The sequence below is a fragment of the Chamaea fasciata genome, unplaced genomic scaffold (genome assembly GCF_029207755.1).
Source record: "Chamaea fasciata isolate MVZ Bird 193981 ecotype frontalis unplaced genomic scaffold, bChaFas1.0.hap1 SCAF_30, whole genome shotgun sequence".
NCBI classification, from domain to species: domain Eukaryota; kingdom Metazoa; phylum Chordata; class Aves; order Passeriformes; family Sylviidae; genus Chamaea; species Chamaea fasciata.
The window spans coordinates 3,056,003-3,071,415 of record NW_027094115.1 but is presented as its reverse complement, the minus strand read 5'-3'; positions in this window follow the sequence as shown (position 1 = coordinate 3,071,415).

Here is a 15,413-nt window from a genome sequence, read left to right as displayed (position 1 = left end):
ATAGTTACTCTGGACCGTTGAGAAGTAATTTTGAGAGGTACTCTCCGTCTTTCAGGAGTCACTTTGGGAGTTACTCTCATCCTTCAAGAAGTAACTTTGAGAGTTACTCTCAGCCTTCAAGGAGTAACTTTGAGAGTTACTCTGGACTATTGAGTAGTAACTTTGATAGTTACTCTTGAGCTTTCAGGAGTAACTTTGAGAACTACTCTCATCCTTCAAGGAATAACATTGGGAATTACTCTCATCCTTTGAGGAGTAACTTTGTGAGTTACTCATCCTTCAAGGAGTAACTTTGAGAGTTACTCTGGGCCTTTCAGGAGTAACTCTGAGAGATACTCTCAACCTTCCAGGAGTAATTTTGAGAGCTATTCTCAACCCTTGGGGAACAACTTTGAGAGCTACTCTGGACCTCTGAGAAGTAACTTAGGTGGTTACTCTCAGCCTTTTAGGAGTAACTTTGAGAGCTGCTCTGGACCTCTGAGAAGTAACTTAGATGGTTACTCTCAGCCTTTTAGGAGTAACTTTGAGAGCTGCTCTGGACCACTGAGAAGTAACTTAGGTGGTTACTCTCAGCCTTTTAGGAGTAACTTTGAGAGCTGCTCGGGACCATTGAGATGTAACTTTGAAAGTTACTCTCGAGTTTTCAGGAGTAACTCCTGTAGTTACTCTCAACCGTTGGGAAGTAACTTTGGGAGCTACTCTCAACCTTTGAGGAGTAACTCTGGGAGCTCCACGAACCCCGGGTCCGGCACTATTTATGGTGTAGGACGGTTGACTCCCAGTCCTATTTGCACCCCAGCTGCGTTTTGGGTCAGGCTCTGCCCAGCGTCCCCTCAGCAGCTGAACATCACTCTGCCCTTAGATGCTGAGAGAGATTTACGACTTTAACTCTCTTCTTGTGGTCTCTGGGCCAGATGGAGCCGTCACAACCACCCTTCCCTGCAGGAAAAGGGGGGGCGCAGATGGTTCCCAGGCAGTTCCCCTTCCTCAGGCATCCAGAGAATGAGCTGGATGCTGAATATATCTTACAAATATTTTATATTTATGAATATATTACATATTTTTTATATTTATATATACAGATAATATTTTATAAATATTTTATGTTTATGAATATATTACATATTTTATATATTTATATATATAATATTTTAAACATTTTTATATTTATGAATATATATATTATATATTATATATATTTTTATATATCTAATGTATTTATTTTACATTTTACAAAGGTTTTATAAACCTTGTGTTGTCTGCTCCCCAAAAAGCACCATTATGTAAAGAAATGAGGGATTTGAAGCCCAAACATTTGCCTTGGCACCAAGCAGGACCACCCAGAGTTGTCTTTTGCCGGGACAAAGGGTCTGAAGGACCTTTGGGATTTATTGGTGTGTGTAAAATAAGTGGAGACCCAAATTTCGTTTTTAGAGCTAGTGGAAAAACATAGATAACCCCCCAAAACCGTTCACTGGATAAAAGAGATTTGTGTTTCTTTGGGGATGGATGGATTAGGAGCTGAGTCTCGCGAAGCGTTTTCAGGATCAAAATTAGGACTTGATATTTTGCCCCAAAAAAAAAAAAAAAAAAAAAAAAAAAAAAAGAATCTTTTTAAGAGGCTGACTTTTAACCAACTGCTGCTTCTTCAAAATTCTTTATGGTCTCGAAGTCGGATGTGCAAAATCCTGTCAGGTGTCCCAGTGAATAGATGAAAAACTTCCTTTATTTTTGTAGCAAGGCATCTCTTTTTGGCTTAAAAGTATGAGGCAGATGAAAAATGGAAATATTAGAAGCCTTTGTATGGAGAAGTGTCTAATGAGGCAGCTTTATCTGCAGCAATGAGGAGATTTGTCTGTGAATGGAGGTTGAAAAAGCCTTAAATGTGTCGTTAGTGCTAATCTGGGGTGTTTGATCTGGCCAAGGATCTTAATCTTCAGATATTTCACAAGCGCTGAGGCAGATTGATGCCTCAGTTTGTCTTGCCTTAACTTTGGCTGCTCTGCTGATCCCCAGGTTCAATGAACTCATTGAAGCCGTGTTCCAGAAACTCAACAGAAAATGGCTCTAAGCTCCTTCAGATTCTGAGTTAATCTCAGAGGAACGCCTTGGCTTGTAACAAAACAAATGAGGGCTCTAAGAGTCTTTTTCATTTTTGAAATTCTTATCACAGTGGGGAACATCATGTCTGGGAGTTTATAGATTTGCTCTTGAGGCGATTTTGTCGTGTGATTTTGAGGTTATTTTGTCGTGTTTCTAAATGCATTTTGTAAGATGTTTTTGGTGATAGTGGGTGGGGGAAAGGTGAGGGAAGGAGATGGGAAAAGGTCAGGAATGAGGTGGGGAAATGTGAGGGAATGAGGTGGGGAAAGGTGAGGGAAGGAGATGGGGAAAGGTGAGGAAATGAGGGAAAGGTGAGGGAATGAAATGGGGAAGTTGAGGGAATGAAACTGGGAAAGGGGACTGAAGGAGATGGGGACAGGTGAGGGAAGGAGATGGGGAAAGAGGAGTGAATGAGGTGGGGGAACAGTGAATGAAGGAGATTTTTAGCACTTTTCAGTGAGATTTAGGCAGAGGGACTGATTGTTTGCTCATTTGACCAAAGCAGGGACTGCCAGAGCTGTATTTAAAGGCTTTTAAAGTCATTGTATCACAGCCTGCTCCCCACGTCTGAGGTATTTGCTCCATCCCAGAGGCAATGCACGCTCCCTGCAGCAAGGCACTGTGCAAACTCATCAGCTTTGCTATTTAGATTATTGCCTGCTGCCCTGCATCCTTTACAAGGAGCTGTGTACTACCAGCAGCCCTTGTTCTCTTCGTTAGCACTGTCAAAGCAGAGTGGATGGGCATAATTACCGAGGAGTTCTGGGCTGCTGAAGTGGATAATGAAAAGTGCCACTGACACAGTCTTTGCATGCCATTAAAAAAAATTAAGGTAATTATTCAAGAGGCAGAGTTTCACCTGTGCTGTGGGTAGAGCTCTTTGTTCCGTGGATCTTCCCAAAAACGCGTCGAGCTGCCTTCACTCAGCCACTGTTCCAATGTGCCCTCCTCACCAGCAGAAACACCCTGTGCTCTTTATTTATAGCTTTATCTCAGCTGCTGAATAACCAAGATTCCTCCTGGCATCAATTCCTGCAGGGCTTTGAAGTAAGGATGTTGGTTTTGAAGGTTTTGTTGGGTTGTTTGGGTGCAGGGGGGTTTTGTGCCACAATTCTGGGTGGGTGTTAAGCCCTTTGGATGCCCATTCCTTGTGTGACTTTTGGCTAAAGCTGTGTCATAAATCACAGAATTCTTGAGGTTGGAAAAGAACTTTAAGACCATCAGGTCAAACCAGCACTACCATGTAGCCCTGGTTTCATGCCTGGGGTGTTTTGGTTTCCTGATATTCTTTTCCCAGGGAATTTTCTGTAAACAGGAGAAATGTTTTTGGAACTGTAACTTTGTTATTCATTCCTTTCCCTAGGAGGGACTTCTTCTTGCTGTCCCTCTGCTCTGACCAATGTGAGTGAAGAGGTTTGTCTTTGTGTCACCAATCCAATTGGTCTGTGTGAAACAGTATAAAAGGGAGACATCCCAAAAAATAAAGGAGTCATTTTCAGCCTTCGGAATCTCGGAGTCTGTGTCGCTGTGGTGTAAAACAGCATCACCACCACACTCATCACTAAACCCCGTCCTCAAGTGCCACGTCCCTGTTTGAACACTTCCAGGGATGGGGACTCCACTTCATCCCTGGGCAGCCCAATCCAATGCTTTACAATGCTTTCCATGGGGAAATCCCTGCTGGTGTCCACCCTGAGCCTCCCCTGGCCCAGCCTGAGGCCGTTCCCTCTCCTCCTGTCCCTGTTCCCTGGGATAAGATCCCAAATCCCCCCGGCTGTCCCCTCCTGTCAGGGACTTGTGCAGAGCCACAAGGTCCCCCCTGATCCCCTTTTCTCCAGGCTGAGCCCCTTTCCCAGCTCCCTCAGCCCCTCCTGGTGCCCCAAACCCTTCCCCAGTTTTTGTTCCCATCTCTGGACACATTCCAGCCCCTCCACACCTTTCACAATCCTTAAACAATATCCTGGAGTTTACTGACTGTCACCTGCCGGCGCCCAGGGTGTTTTAAAGCCAATCCCATTCATCTCAGGCTAAAGGCCATTTCTCAGCCACTCCATAAAGTTCTTAACAGCCCTGGCCCCTGCTGCACCTTACAGGAAGATACGACACGCTGGATACCTGCTTTCAATTTCGCCTGTTAAGCCCCTTCATTTTCCCCGGGTTATTTCAGCATCCAGCTACTCCCTGCTTTATGTGGGAAAAAGCGTTTATTTTTTAATGGAGCTCAACATTTCCAGCTCAGGCAGCAGCCAGCGGATAACTTCCACTTGCGGGACATTAAAAATCGGGAGGAGGGGACTTTGGAAGTGATTTGGCGGGGAGTTAATGACACCTCTGCTGTTGACTTCTGCGGGGATGGATGCCATAAAAAAAAAAATCACAACGACCAGCAAGAAGGCATCAAGGATTGCCTCAGGATTGCCTTTAGATAGTGAAAAATCTTCCCTCATATTCATCAGCCTAATTTACATCAAGAACTCAATTTATAGACTAGGTGAGGCTTTTTTTTTTTCCCTATGCCTTTAAAAGCTCCCCAGAATTCTTCATTAAATCCTACAAGGAGGTTCAAAACACTTAAAAATGCATGATTAATTTCTCTGCTGTTCTGTAGGGCTTTTACTGGATTGTTCAGCCTTGACTAGGATGTCCTGGGAGGATTGTGACAGAATTACTCAGAAAATTTCATATTCAGGGGGATTTTATGCTGCAGATCTTCTTGCTCTGAAACACAGCTCCGAGAATGATGATAAGGAGGGGAAATTGTACAGGGAAGTTGCTCTGCAAACATCTCTTCCCTGCTAATGTGATTTAATGCAGTTGGTAATAGCTGATGAAGATCCACTGCAATCTAGGAAAGCCTGAAAATCAGGAAAGGTGTGGATTAATAGGGCCCAAACTCGGCAGCCCAGGATCCCTGTAAAAGATCCACTGATCCAGCCACTCCTGCTGAAGTCAGTCCACTTGATAAACCAACACAGTGGTGGTGAGAAAGGACGTGCTGGGGACGTCAGAGCAGGCTGATATTTAATAAAATGTTGCTAGAGGACATGAAAAGAATGACATGCATGCAGTCAGGTTGTCAGGGCAAAAGAGAGAAGTTTGTTTTTCTACTTGGGTTTATATAGATTTTGGACAATGACCATGGATTGGAGGATGAAGGTTGCTGCCTCTCCAACCACACTGGTTAAAATAGAAGTCCATCAATTGTCCCTCCTCAAGAGAGAAATGATAAACAAAAAGGACAGTTTACATTAACATCACTTTGTTTTCATGAAAATCTGTGAGAAACTCTACTACCAAAATGCAAACACCAGAAGGTTGAAAAAGATCACGGCGACAATAAAATGTTTCCTTTTTGGCACTCAGTGAAGCTCCCCTGCACTGCTGCTCCCCGGTGTTTGCCTGGGGCTGGCAGGGAGGGCTGGGGCTGAGCAGGGCTCTCACCAGAGGAGAGGGGATGTGACACTGTTTTACACCACAACGACACAGACTCCAAACTTCAGGAGGCTGAAAATGACTCCTTCATTTCTGGGATGTGTCTCCCTTTTACACTATTTCACACAGACCAATTGGATTGGTGACACAAAGACAAACCTCCTCACTCACACTGGTCAGAGCAGAGGGACATCGAGAAGAAGTCCCTCCTGGGAAAAGGAATGAAAACATAGGTACAGTTTACAAAAACATTTCTCCTGTTTACAGAAAATTCCCTGGGAAAAGTAGTTCAGAAAACCAAAACACCTCAGGCATGGAACCAGGGCTACAGGGACGAGCAGCTCTGACGGGCACTGCTGTGGACCCGATATTTTCTGAGCTTGGGAATTGCTGAGCTCTTCCCAAAGGAAACTTTTCAACAGTTTTCTTTTTCCCAAAAAAAACTTGTGTGAACAATATTCCTTTCCCATGACAGCAGGAGTTGTTTGCTATTTCTGTTACTGAGCCAAGGGGAGAGGTGTCAGTCCTGTGGACCAATAACGTGCCTTTAGCCCAGCGTGTTATAAAAGGGCTGAATGAATTGCAAATAAACCTTCTTATTCCTACTGCCTCCTGACTGGAGTCAAGCACCTTTATTTTGTGTCCTACTGCGACACGCTGCCAGCAGGATGTGCCAAGCCCTGGCAGCCAGTTTGCTTTGGGGAACAGGACGGGATTTTTCTCCCTCTCTAATGAGAAAGCCATACATAATATCATGCACGACGACAAGGGCCAAATCCATCCCTGCAGTCAGGGCTGATAAGATGAAAGGCTGCAGCAGGGAAGAGCTGTTGAACATGGAGTTCACGTCTGGAGCCAAAGCACAGCGCCTGTAAAAGATGATGTCTCGTTCATGCAAAGCAGCTTGAGGCCCTGCTGTTGAATTTTCATGTGGAAAACACCCTGGTCAGGCTTGGATTCCCCAAGGAGACCTGGAACTTGGGGTTGGGATAAGGGGGCTGTCACAGGGAAGCAGAAAAACTGCCGAGGGAGAAGAATTCTGCCGGCACCTCCCCTGGAGCTGTGGCCTGTCTCCCTCGTGTGTCACTCGTACAGAAACTGGAGGTTTGATAAACACCCCCAGGCCTTCCGCAGCACTGAGGGATTTACTGGCCTCCTGTGCCACTCTGGCTGCAAATCCTCTGTGGGAACATCTGGAGCTGACACGCCAGGCTCTGCTCACCGCAGCTGCTTTAGCCCTTATCAGGGAATTCTGCACGAGCTGCACTCGAAACTCTCGTAGCAAAAGTAACTTTTATCTGCAGGTGCAGATCAGGATGTGAGGGTATTGTCAGGACTAGAAAACATCTTTAGCAGCCTCTCGCAGCAAAGTTTCACATCAGCCTCTTTCTCTCAGCGTGTGCAGTGAGTAAAATCCACAAGGAAGCTGGAGGCATTTTTCCTGCAGCTTCAAGTCTTGGGCTGCGCTTGGAGCAAGGGCTGAACTTCAGAGCGAATTTCTTGGCCACTTGAAAGGCCCAGCCCGCTCCCACTGTTCCCTTTGTGTTCGGGAGAGGAGCAGGAGCAGAACTGGGTTAGGGAGTAAATGAGAGTGGTGGTGGTGGGGACACGGAGCTGCCTTGATGTATTCGCCGCGGACGTTGAAAAGATGTTCCCCGTGTAAAACACGGTGCAGGACGAGCTGGAAGCACGGCGAGCGTGAGCTGCTCTGACATCTGCTTCAAACCATGATGTCAAAGCAGCTCCACGGTGCCTGAACGCTCCTGAAGTGGAAAGTTCCTGTTAGGTTTGGTGATTTGGAACAACACTCGCAGGGAGACAGGGACGGTACAAGCCCTCAGGCTTTACCTGAACACGTCTGCGCTTTTCTTCTGCTTATTGAATTTTGGGGTTGTTTCTTGACAAGCCTCAGCATCTGCAGTAATTGGCTTCCTCGGCTCAGATCAAACAGTTTAGAGAAAGGGCTCTTAAACAGAAGATATCTGCATAAAGCAGCGTGGAAAGCGCTGTCTTTAAAGAGCCTTTCTGTTCTTTTCTGCTAAAAGTTTGTAGCCGGTTGTGCACCCCGCTAAAGGAGCAGCTCGAACGCTCAGCGTGAGCTTTGCTCTGCAAACTTCATTTACTTGGGGGTTTTGTTGGAGGGTTTTGCCGCACGAGGCTTTAGAAAAGGTTATCTTGGTTTCTGTGCAGGAAATTCTGGCGTGGGCTGAAGGCTGGGCCCGAAGAGGTGGCCACAGGTTGGTGAGCGGACCCAAATCTCCCGGATCTTCCCAAGGGGCTGGAGGTAATCCTGTGCCAGGGAGGAGCTCAGTATCTCTGCAAAGCAGAGCTGCTGCTGCCGCCGGGATTTCCACCTGCAAGCTCAGGTGCCAAATCTGCAAGGGATTTTTTTTCTTTTGGTGAATAACCTGTCCTTTGCTCGCGGCACCTTGGCTCCGTCCCCTGGATCCTGGATGGCTCCTGATAACTCGTGTTTTCCCCTTTGCTCCAGTGGAGCAAACAGCTCAGAGGGTGCTCCAGGAGCGTCTCCTCCAAGTGCTGTAGCTCAGAGCGATGTCACTTGAATGGCTCTTAAAATTAGGTCTGTCTGGGAGAGAATCATTTAAATTCCACCGTTAAGACTCCTGGTGATTGAGAACAAACGAAACTGCTGTGAAGGCTTCAGGAACTCGCTAATGGCTGGAAAGAAGAGGGTCAGGGTCTAGTTGGGAATCGTTTAAAATTCTTCCCTCCCCATTACTCACTCTTTAAGTGACACCTTGATAGTTGCACGAGGGTAGTTAAACATGAATTGTTAATACCACCAGCTTTTGTAGGGAGGGCTCTCTTTGCTCCCAAATGAAGCTGATTTATTTTCGTGCTGGTTCCCACCAGTTGTCGAGGCCATTAAATATCCTTAATTGCCTGGAAATGGATTCACATAATAGAGTCCTGGTAATTCAGAGATCTGGGAGCTGGAGCGTTGGCGTTTCAGTCAGCTCTCCCTCGGGAGTGACGAGCCTGAAATCACCCAGAGCCTCTCATTCCCTGGCTTTTGATGGAGCAGCAGCAGAGGTTCTGCAGCCTGGCTGCCATCACCCTCAGAGGAGCAGTTGGAGAGCTCACCAGCTGCATTTCTCTGTGTGCTGAAAAAAAATAAACCCACCTCGGGACCTCCAGCATGCCAGGCAGAGCAGTCCCTCAGCTGCTGGAAACCTGAAATTGTGGGGCTTTGAAGATTTGGGCTGAGACACCTCAGCTGGGGTGCCTGTGAGGGGGGCAGTGCCCTGAAAATGTCAGCAGTGGGTATAAATTGTGAAATTCCAGTTGTGGTTTACATCTGTTTATGAGTTTTTGGTTTCCTGAGTCCATTGAGATGCGATTCCAAGACTTGGGACAAATCTACAAATCTGATTTCTGAGTCTGCTTGCCCTGTGTCCTCTTATTGCCCCATTTATCCACCCAGGAGTTGCTTATTTTGTTGGATTATACTCTTATCTGACCAAGAGACGGGGCTCTTGAGAGGCGGTTTAAAAACTTTTATTCCATTTTCAGTCTCATGAGAAGGGTGAGACAATACAGATGTTACAATTCACTCCATCACAATCAGAAGCCAAACTATTTCCTAATTACAAAACATTGTAAGAGTTTCTTGGCCTATCAGCTTTTGCCACACAATGCTGCTGATGCTTCTAACACAAATCACTGGTTATTTTGCTCCACGTGGGTTTGGTACAATGCGTCTTTCACAGTTCTATTTCTCCAAAATACCTGGTCTGTTTGCAAGGCCATGGTTTGAAACCTATTTCCAGTTCCATTTCTCTCTCAGCAATGTCTGTCCCATCCCATGGCCTTTCTAAGTCAGGATATTTTATCTCAGAGTTTGCACACAGATAAGACTGTGTGAGCTTTCAGTCAGGCTTCGGGGATCCTCTACAGATCCATTTCCCACATCATGACCAGGCCAAAACAGTAAACTCATTAACAGTACACCTCATACTCCAATCAAATCGAGATTTTTGGGATTCCTGGGAGTGCAGAATGTCCTGCTCTGACCACAAGAGCCCCGCAGGCAGGAGGAGCTGGGATTCTCCCAGTTCAGCACCAGCAGAGCCAGGAGCTCGTGGGAGTCTCCACATTGTCCCCAGTTTTTGGTGCTGTGGGACCCTGGGCCTTGTCCCCTTCTGGGAATCCCCTGGGAAGGGCACGGGCTCTGCTGAGGAGAAACCCCGGCTTGGGCCTGTGTGTCTCACACTCAGAATAATTTTCTGACAGTTTTTAATCACAAATGGGGGATTTGGCACAGCTTATTTGCCTCGTAGCTCTCGGTGTCAGGTTTGTGGGATGGTGGACACCTTCCCAGCTCCAAACCCTCTCCAGCCTGGCCTTGGACAATCCCAGGGATCCAGGGGCAACCACAGCTCCTCTCAGAATTCCATCCCAACCCCTCACCACCCTCACAGGGAAGAATTCCCTCCCAAATCCCATCCCACCCTGCCCTCCTTCATTTTTAAACCATTCCCCTTTTTCCACGTGCATTTTCCTTTGTTTGCATTGTGCCAGGCTGGTTCCAAAGCCTCAGGGAAAAAGGAAAACCTTGGTTCTGCTGCTTGACTTCTGTTCCTGATGGCTGCTGTTGGCCCTTGGCAGAGAGGATTGATTTTATTTCCATTTAAATCTGGACATGCAGGAGAGGCCCAGTCATGAGGAAAAGCTTCTGAGTTGGTTGGATTTCGGGATTTGATCAACAGCAAGATTAAAACTGAGGGGTGTGGACGGCCCTGTTAAAATTCTGACAAAGCTGGTTTTGGGGAGAAATCTCCTTGAAGTGATAAAACTGCTCCTAAGCTCTGCTGATTTTTGATCTCCACATCGTCTGCATGGAATGTGGGGTTTTCAGATTGGCTTCTCGCTTCCAGGACAATGTGGGAACAACTCCTGGGTTATTTGATCATGCCCAGTTTTGTGGGAACAATTCCTGGGTTATTGAATCACGTCCTGGGTTATTTAATCGTGTCAGGAATGGGGTTTAGAGCTGCCAGTGGGATTTGACAAATCCTACTCCTGTGTTGTGGTAACTATAAATATATTTATGGTACATTTTCATCTGACGTGTGCGGTGGAGCTTGGCGTCTTATTTTTATCTTGATTTATCCATTTGCTCTACGTTACATATATTGAGATACATAAAACAGATTTCAATATATAAAAATATGGTGATATATATTAGATGTTGATACATGTATTGATATATAAAAATCTATATTGGTACATAAAATAGATATTGATATGTGTATTGATATATGTCTATAAAATAGGCATTAATCTATATCTATTGAAGTAGATATGTGGTATTTGTTAAATATATTTAGCATGAAAAATTACATCTGTTTATAGAGAGGTTTATAAACTCCGGCTGGAATTGGAGTTTGAATCCCCAGCTGATTTCTCCTTTACCCCCCAAACTCCCTGAGCCATTCCCTTATTTACAACCTTAATAAATGCCATGTTTTTTCCCCTTTATCCTCTGCTAACTCTGTCATTTTACTCTTTGCTTTTTCTTTTTTTTTTTTAAATGAACACTTCACCCAAAAATCTCTGAACGGCAAGCTGTTCTTTAAAAAAATCCAAATATAATTAAAATAGCACCTCCTCATCACCATCCTCCTCTTCAGCCCCTCTCCCACCTAGAGCAGCCCCAACAACGAGGCTGGAGAGGGAGGAGCAGCACCTCTGCCGAGTTTCCAGCAGGATCAAACCCAGGGATGCTGCTGGGATAAAAGGTGGAAAATCCTGTGCTGTTGTGGGTAAAACCCTGCTGGGAGTGTCGGCATTTAAGGACATTTCTCCAAAGTGGGCCCAAAATTCTTGGTTTGTGCCGAATTCCAGGTTTGATTCCCGGCCCTGTTTTGAAGCAGCAGCAGCCCAGCGTGGATTTGCGCTGGGCCAACACTTCACCCAAAATATCCCTCGGAATGCTCCGAGTTTAGAACAATCAGACAGCGGGAACAGACTTGATTATTTGGGGTTTTTTCAGCCCTTGCAGTGGAGAGAAGCTGTTTGGGGTTATTTTAAGCTTTTCTCAGTGCACGGGGCAGCCCTGCTGGGTGTCTCTGATGCTGGAGACACACAGAGCAGATCCTGGGGCTCAGGACACTTCCTCACCTTGGAAGGAAATGCCTTTCCCTCGGGGGGGGGGGCTTGGGCAATATGCATCTGTAGAATAATATTCTAATTTGAAAATAATTGGAAGGAGATACTCCTGACTTTGGAAGTCGGGGAGAATAAAAAGGAGTTCGGGTTAATGTGACAGAGCACTTTTAATGCCTGCGAGCGGGTGGAAACAATAAAGGAACTTCAGGGACTTTAATCTTGTTTGTCAAGTAATTTATCACAGTTGTTTTCATGAATCGCAGAGATAATCAGCATCCGTGGAAAATGGAACTGGATTAAACATGAGCTGGTGGGTTGTTCTGCTCAGCTGGGGCTCGTCACACGACGTGTCGGGTTTTTCCTGGGACACGACTGCAGAGCGAAGCCTCAGACACTGGGGAGGGGATTGGGAAGATTGAATTCCGTCCGAGAATTCCAGGGACGTGTAGGAATGTGTGCCCAGGTGGCCTAAGGGCCAATGACTCCTGGCCTGGATCAGGAATGGTGTGGCCAGCAGGAGCAGGGAGGTCATTCTGCCCCTGGACTCGGCACTGGTGAGGCCACACCTCGAGGGCTGTGTCCAGCTCTGGGTGTCTCAGTTTAGGAAGGACATTGAGACACTTGAGCGCGTCGAGAGGAGGCGACAAGGCTGGTGAGGGGCTGGGAGCACAAACCCTGTGAGGAACGGCTGAGGGAACTGGGGTTGTTTATCCTGGAGAAAAGGAGACTCAGGGGTGACCTGATCACTCCCCACAACTCCTGAGAGGTGCCTGTGCTCAGGTGGGGTTGGTCTCTTTCTCCAGGCAGCACTGACAGAACGAGAGGACGCAGCCTCAGGCTGCATCAAGGGAAATTTAGGTTGGATATCAGGAAAAAAGTTTTTACAGAAAGAGAGATAAAGTACTGGAATGGTCTGCCCAGGGAGGTGGTGGAGTCACCACCCAAAAGCACAAACAAGGCTGGCTGAAGGGAGGAAGAAGAAGGATGGGACTTCATAACCTGAAGCTGTAATTGGACAATTAAACCCCAATATGCAAATGGACCAAAACTTACAAAAGTGTGAGACCTCATTAGCAGTCAGACATTTTGTGTCCATCTTGTGACAACTCTTATAAATTTTTAAACAAATTCCACGCATATGGCTCTGTCTGTTCCATTTAGGAATTTTTAGCATGGTTACATTATTTCTGGTATTAAATAATTTTAGAATTTAACTAAGAATTTAACTAACTTTGCAAAAGGCAAAGTTGCTGAACTATAAACCAGTGGCAGGGACGGCTTTAAACCAGCACCTGAGGGACGGACTTCCCTCCCTGGAATCTCACTATTGGATTTGGGGGAAGCAGCCAAGCTTGGCCAGGGCTGGAGATCTGTCTCTATTAGAGCCCAGCTCAGGGTGCCTTTGGCTCCTGCAGCAGCTGTATTTTATCACTTTAAAACGCTGGGTAATGCTGCATCAATAAATCCTGAATTAAAGAAATCTGCAAAGGAGCAACAGCCTTATCTTAATTAAGCAAAATCTATGGCTCCTGCCACAGCCCGGACCAGGAACCAGTCAACCTTGGAAGAGACACTTTCTTCTGCTCTTTGATGCTCCTTTTGGGGTTTTTTTTTTAGTGTAGGATTTGGGTTTGGGGACAGAAAAGCGCATGGCCTAGAAGTACAAGTGGCTGTGACAGAAGGGGAGAGAGATAAAGGTACCTGATAAAGAGTTTTTCGTGTGGTCTCTCCACTTTTAGCCCCTTTGAAGTAGAAATTGTCCCTCAAGATCCAGCCCTGTGCTTTCCATCCTCCTCCCAGACCAGCCTGAAGCTAAAACAGATCAGCTCCTGGGCTGGGCTGTCAAGTTTCCCAAGGTGTTCCTATTGGGACACTGATCCTTTGTTTCTGTTTCCAGCTCATTCTGCATCCCAAAAGAAAGGTATGTGTCACCACGGAGCTTTGCTGCTCTTCTGTCCAGACCCTGTTCCTGCTCCTCCGGTGGAAATTGCTGCCAAGTGACTCAGGAGAGGCACCAGGGAGCAGGAATGGGTCATTGCCTGATTTAGGGAAAGTTCTGGGGTCAGAGTGATCACTTGAGAGAAGGTTCTTAAACCAAGCTGTTGTGATTGGAAGGGGAGTCAGGGAATGCAGAACACAAGGCCTGAGGAGTTTGAAGCCCCAAGTTGGCAGGAGGAAATGGAAGAGAGACAAAAAACGTTTTACTTCCATGTTTTAGTTGAATTAAAAAAAAAAAAATTATTACCAGCAAAAGCATTTTTGTGATGTGTGCAATAATGAATTTCAGAGGCTCTGCAGGAGCTGATCAGGATCTCCTGACCCAGAGCAGGGACAAGGGTCTGTTCCCAGGGAAAAGTGAGATAACTCCTGCCTGATCAGGCTTCTTCTCCTCCCCAGCCCTCACATCCACAGCAGGCAATTCCCAGTACAGCCCAGACTGCGAGCTGGTTGATGCTGGTGCAGCAGGATCAGGATGAGGCTCCCTGATCTTTCCCAAGCAATCGTTTTTGGTGGTGGAGCAGTGTTCCCTCCTCCTCCTCCCCACTCCCCTGGATGATCAGCCTGTATTTCTCATTGCTGCCTCCTGCAAGAAGGAGTGCAGAGGGTATCTCATTGTTTGCAGGCCGCCATGGATGAGCTGGGATGAAAATTCTTTGTTACCGGTGATTTCCAGCTCGGTTCTTTTGCTTTTTAAATGTTTATTCAGTCAAGAAGAAAGGAACCATGGGGCTTTTTCATTTTAATTTACAAACCTCACTGGCTCTCTGCTGTTGCCATTTAAAAGGGAGTTATGGCCAGAAAAATGATGCGATGAAAAATAAACGACCTGGGGAGCGCCATAAATTTCGCCTGCTGCCTCCAAGACTCCCCGGTCGAATTTGCTCTGCTCTCAGACCCAGGAGATGCCTGTGCAGATTGCCAGGACTGTGAAATCCATTGGAAACCCTTCTTCCAGGCTTTCTCTGGAGCTGTGCTGTGCCTGGGCTCCTGCAGGCAGCAGCGTCGCTGTGGCAGTGGGACCTGTAGCCCTGGTTCCGTGCCTGAGGTGTTTTGGTTTCCCGAAATTCTTTTTCCAGGGAATTTTCTGGAAACAGGAGAAATGTTTTTGGAACTGTAACTTTGTCATCCATTCCTTTCCCTAGGAGGGACTTCTTCTTGCTGTCCCTCTGCTCTGACCAATGTGAGTGAAGAGGTTTGTCTTTGTGTCACCAATCCAACTGGTCTGTGTGAAATAGTAGAAAAGGGAGACACATCCCAGAAATAAAGGAGTCATTTTCAGTCTTCTGAAATCAGAGTCTGTGTTGTTGTGGAGTAAAACAATGTCAGGATCTGAGCAGTGATGGACCTCAGCCTTTTCATTCTTTCCCCAGCAGCAGCAGAATTTGAAAGGGGCACGGGAGGCTCCTCAGAAAGAGCCTGAGTGGTGCCTTTTGATGGATGTAATCTTGAATAGCTGGAAGTGTTTTTGTCCTGGTTTTCCATCTTCATTGGGCTTCAATCCCAGCGGCCCAGGCTTAATTTTACCCAAAAAAGGTGAATTGAGAGTCGCCCCTGTTCCTGTTGCCCAGGTTTTGTGTTCCTGGGAACAGAAACCAGTTCAGTTAAACAGAACCAGTGCCTCACAAGCCCCAGTGGCTCCGAAAGAGCTGCCAAAGTGCTCTGCTGAGCCCTCCCCACCTCCCAGCCAGGATTTACATCCCAAAATTCCATCCATCCCTGCCCTCTGGTAGTGGGAAGCCATTCCC